Below are 6000 nucleotides of genomic sequence, written 5' to 3'. Positions count from 1 at the left end.
GCCATACCTCCTAATAGTGCCACTTCCTATGATCTAAGCATTCAAACCCATGAGACTATGGTGTCCAAACCTATCCAAACACTTACAAAAGGTCTAATGCATCATCAAAAGGTTCTATCCACTTCTATGAATTATTTTCTTAACCAATGACTCTGGTAAACTAGTTCATCGAGGATCGATTTCCCTCATATTGTTTCAGGTTATGTAGCCTTTGCCTTAAAAGTGATGGGTAGTTACGGTGCTCAATTTTCCTGCCTCCTAAATAGTAAGACTGATCCTATATGCTTTTGTGTGCCACAGCCTCACAAGCCAGGCTTCAACAGGCTCCTTTACTGCTTTTAAAAAGGTCTTCCCTAATTCCAGAAGTTCAAGTGCCAAGGATTTCCCGGTCACCCTAGTTTTTTTGTACAGAACCATCTGCAAGTTGGGTAACAAATTTTCTTTTTTCTACTATGAGTTGTCCCTAAGGTGTGCCTTTTTCATTTCTTCTCATGGTCTCCAAGTTCTTGGATCCTAGGAAGGGCTTCTAAGAGGGAATCTAACTTGTATTCTCTTTCCCTTTCAGTATCTAAGCTGTAAGCAATATGAAGCCAATAATGTCTCTCTTACCCTCTTGTGTATCTAATCTACTTGCCAGATCAGAGGCTAACCTAAAGGATGTTAGCTGCATCTCCTTTTCTTTTTGCAATTCCTCCTTTATACAACACGTTCCTGCTTAGCTGCCACTTCAGCCTCAGATGTATTTCTTACTACATATAACAGGTCAGGCAACCTTTGCTGCTGCTGTTGCTGCTGCTGCTGCTGCTGCTGCTGCTGCTGCTTCTTTCTAACAGTCTTGATCTTTGCATTCTACTCTCAAAGACTGCAAAATTGCTTCTAAACTTTTAACTGTTTCCAGGGCCTCTTCATACTCATGTGGTCCTCACTTATTAAGTAGATATAGCACCCCATATGACATAGGAAGATTCCCACAGACAATCTAAATCCCTTTGGCTCAGCTTTAGTAGCAAAATCCATGCAGTTAATGCCAGAAAAAAAAAGGGACACACTAACATGAGAAAGGTTGGCTGTATTACAATTTCTTCCAAGGATGCTGCCCCCCTCAGGCTGTTCACCCATAGTTGTGCATGCTTTGTTACCTATAGCAAGACCATATACCCACTCCTCCCCAATTCATCTTTGTTTAGGTACCATTATGTTGTTTAACAGGCTTTTCATAAGGAGACATGGCATGTACGGGACGCACATATACATACTTCTCACTTCAGATAGGGAACCCATAACAGACCAAAGCACAGATACCACCAAAGTTCAATTAGGTGAATCAATAAGTTACTGAAGATATTTAGAGGAGTATGGGTGAAAATTTAACTACAATACAGGACAAAATCATCACCAAAGACCACACCAGTATGGGTGACGGCTCACAAAACCTTGAGCTCACTACACAGCTTTCAGAAAGCTCAATAGGTTGAAGAATGTCCTTTTAGTTTGTCTAGGCCCCTTCCAGGCAACTTAGCTGGTCTGCTTTTGCTTTTTTTTCTAGGCATTTTGGCTTTTGATAACTTAGCTTAAATAAACAATATTTATGAAAGACGTAAAATACCAAAATTACTGTAAAAGAATACAGTATCATATCTAATAAATAAATGGTAGTTGTAGTTTAAAAAGTCTCCTTATAAAGAAGACTCTAAGGCATTTATTCCATCAAACAATTAAAAGAGCAATGATTTGACCTTTCAAAAAAAAATCCCAAGCATACTCTTCAACTCATTAAGATCAGTATTTCAGGGATAGAAAACTAAGTAAAGGCATTATAAGAAACTACAAACTACTATTCTTCACACACACACATACATACACACACACACACACACACACACACACATATATATATATTAAATAATAAAGTAAATACTATTATATATAGTAGTTTAAAAATCTCCATTTAAATGCAGCAATATATGATAGAATAATACATCATGTCTAAATAGTTTTCATAAGGATTCAAGATTGGATTAGAACTAGAAAAACAATACAATTTCTCATAGTAACACATTAAAATAAAAACCTTCTGTTGATACAGGAAAAGGCAACTAACAAAAATCAATCACTCTTGAAATTTCTTTACCCACATCTAGTAATAGAACATCCTCAAACTGTAACAGACAACCACTAAGCACATGAAGATAATGCACTCAACAGCGAAGGAATTAACACTTTCTCTCAGAACAGTAATGCCAAAGAAATGTGCCCTCACATTTCTGTGTAACATTAGACAAAGGCTTTGAACACTCAGCAAGTCATTAACAGAGACACTGGGGATGATTGAAAAAGCTATATGTCTACTTAAAACCACTTATAATATTTATAAGTCTCTCTATATATAATTATTTAAATGAATTTATGCCACATGGGGTGATAATGCTTCCCTAAGATATATATATATATATATATATATATATATTCAGCATGGGAAATATCACCTCCAGTGTTTGGCCAGTGGAGTTCAAGTATCTTCCAGATTAATACAGACTATTGGCATTGCCCTTGGTTTCCTCCTGGGACTTAAAGCTAAGACCCACTGCAGAAGGCACCACATACTTCACACAAAAGAATTAGAAGAATCTAACCAAACTAGTCTTGAAGGCTCCTTTCTGAAGACTAGCTCTTATAGTATCAGAAAAATACAATACAAGCTGCCAAGGGAGAAAAGCAATTAACAGTACTACCAGCAAAATATCCCCAAAGATACAATAGTGACACTTATTTCTTGGGGTAATCAACAGCTATTTGATTATACTTAAGGCCTTTTCAGTAGGAGGGAATTCACCTCCTGGTACTGCAAGGTAATGGACCCTAGAGAAGAACCTATAACTACGTTTCCCTGAACCATTATAATTCCCAGCTGCATTCTCATTTCCTCAAGTGCAGTATAAATCTCAACGCACATATCTGTATCTGCAGATAATTGCAGCTCTTACTCCTCATCAAGGAAGCTTCTTTGTGTAGCAGATGGCAACCATTGCTCAAAGCCACAACTGGTCAGAATGCAGAGAACAATGACTGTGTGGTGCCCACTTACACTTAGGGCTCAGGGAAGAAGACAAAGCAGACAACAGACTTGAACAGAATTTGCACATGACTACACAAATGACCAATGAGCTTGTGGGAAGATGCCAAACATCAGAGTCCAAATCACGCCTCTGCTGAGAACTTTCCATGATGAGTTTTCCTATCAGCATGTATATGCAGAAAGGATTACAGTTCTCATATACTAATGGCAGAGAGTTAAAAGCATGGCAGTTGTTTATAAGGTGTCTTAATTAGGGTTACTGTTGTTGAAATGAAACACCATGATCAAAAGCAAATTGTGGAGGAGAGGGTTTATTTGGCTTATGCGTCCTCATCACTGTTTTCATTGAAGGATGTCAGCACAGGAACTCAAAATGGGCAGGAACCTGAAGGCAGGAGCTGATGCAGAGGCCATGGAGGGATGCTGCTTACAGGCTTGTTCTCCATAGCTTGCCTAGCCTGCTTTCCTATATAACCCAGGACCACCACCTCAGGGTGGTCACAACCCACAATGGGTTTGGCCCTCCCACATCAATCTCTAATCAAGAAAATTCCCTACATGCTTGCCCACAGCTTTATATCATTTTAATTAAATGTATTATTTATTTTCCATCCCCACTATAGTTTCCCCTCTCTCTTCTCCTCCCATTCCCATCTTTCACTTCCCCATGACTACCACCCCATCCACTCTTGTGTTTCTGTTCAGAAAGGCACAGACCTCCAATGGCTATCAACAAACATGGCATCTCAAGTTGATGTAGAAATGAGTTCCTCCCTTTGTATTAAGGCTAGGCGAGGCAATCCAGTATGAGGAATGGTTCCTAAAAGCCAACCAAAGTGTTAGGCACTGCCCCTGCTCCCACTGATAGGGATCCCACAAGTAGACAAAGCTATACAACTGTCACATACAAGTAGAGGGCCTACGTTGGTCCCATACAGGCCCCCTGGCTCCTACAGTCTGATCTTAAGGAGGGATTTTCTCAGTTGAGGTTCTCTCCAGCAACTCTAGTTTGTATGAAGTTGACAGAAAACTAGCCAGTACAAATGAATCCATATATCTACTATATAATTTAATCATTCTATACTCAGATGCTTTCCTAGAAACATACCCAAAAGAAAAACCTTGCATAAAGTTTCATAAGAACTTGTTTATAGAAGAAAATTGGAATTATCTTTACAATACCCACTAACAGGGAAAAGACCAATTCCTTGTATTACTATTAATCCATTGGAATAATATCTAATATAAAGGAATAAACAATCACACATACAAATAACATAAACTAACCTCAAAATAATACCATGAATATGATTGTATGATTCCATTTGTATAAAACCTAAAACAACACAAAAATTAATCTGCTCATAAAAGAAACAAATCCATGGCTGCCTAGGGCATGGAGAAGAAAAAAAGAGATACGAAGAATTTCTGGGGCAATAACATGCTTCCTACACTCACAATTGCTCATGTTTTCATGGTTGTGCACATACATGTAAAATTTGGTCAAGGTAAATACTTTTGACAGGTTCAGTTAATTTTAGGTCATTATATCTCAGTGCTGATAGTTTTTAAAAGTGTAATTTAGAGACAAAAATTTTTTCATTGAATTTCAACGTGCCAGAGTATATTCAAAGTAAATCTCATAAGTATCTATTCAAATCTGTTCCTGAAGGATCCTTCCTCAGGAAGTCCATCCTATTCTATTAGCCTGTGTAAAGATAGCCAGTTCTGTTCTGTGTCCCTCCAATTACATACATGTGGGAAACGTTTAACAGCTCTGATAAATGGCTCTGTGTATATCAAACGATAGTAGATTTTTCTATGCTGTGCACTGTGCATTGTTAATACATAACCTGGAACCTTAGGAGGTTTGTGCTGTGGTGGTGCCAGGGAATAAATTGAAGGAACTCTACAAAGAAACTGCAGACTTCAAGGGAACTTTTGAATTCAGAAGTTAGGACAATTTAGGCTTCCACCTAGGAGCCCATGTTTAGAAAAGCAGGGTCAGAGTTACATTTATTGTGGGGTGGATAAAAGCAGGGGATCTATAAGCCAGGGTGGACATGAGTGAGAGCAGAGTACAACTGACAGGGAGCTGTAGGTAGTTCTGGTTCCTCAGCAACCAGAGCACTCAGAGGAAAGAACTGAAAGCTAGGATCATAAAACCTGAAGGAAAACTCGGTATCTGTACCAGTTATGTAACTCTAGATTAGTCCTGGCATAGGTTACTGAGTGAGGCTGAATAACCACAGGGAGGGCACTTTTTTCAGCCTTAGTCAATGTAGCTTCCACAGCCCTATAAAGAGAAGAATTTGAGAGTACTATGTGCATTTTATCAAAACGGTCCATAATTTCATACTTATTTCTGTCACAAAAGATGGCCAATTTCTCTGGAATATTATTTAATTTTCAATGCCTTTTCAATACCTCTTATTAAAATAAAAAGAACATCTTTTGTGCACTACTTGTCACTTAAAACCTTGCAAATTCTGTTGCCTTCAGGTCTTTAGAGAGGAAGTCTTTGTCAGGGAGCAGGAGAACTTCTGAACATGGGACAGATTACAAGGATATATGGTGACTGCTGTGTTCAAGAACTCCAGGGGACTTTCTGTAGTCCCTGCCAGAAAACTCCTCCAGTGTACTGCAATCAACAGAAACTAGGACACACAAGATTAATGGTGCCAAACAAAACAGAGAGAGAGAAAGGGAAGAGGAGAGAGAAAGGGGATGCAGGGAAAGAGGAAAGAGAAGAAAGAAAAGGAGAATCTTACTTCTTCATCCCAGGGAGAACTGCAGGGAGATATGGCTTGATATGTCTCTGGCATTTGGCCTAAAAGTACAGGTCCATGTTCTAACAGTTCTGTCATCACTAACTGCCCACTGTGTATTTCCTCCTATGCCTTTTTCAGGGCTGGATGTTGAAC

The sequence above is a fragment of the Phodopus roborovskii genome, unplaced genomic scaffold, assembly GCF_943737965.1.
Source record: "Phodopus roborovskii unplaced genomic scaffold, PHOROB, whole genome shotgun sequence".
NCBI classification, from domain to species: domain Eukaryota; kingdom Metazoa; phylum Chordata; class Mammalia; order Rodentia; family Cricetidae; genus Phodopus; species Phodopus roborovskii.
The sequence above is the reverse complement of the archived record's forward strand: the minus strand, read 5'-3'. Positions refer to the sequence as shown.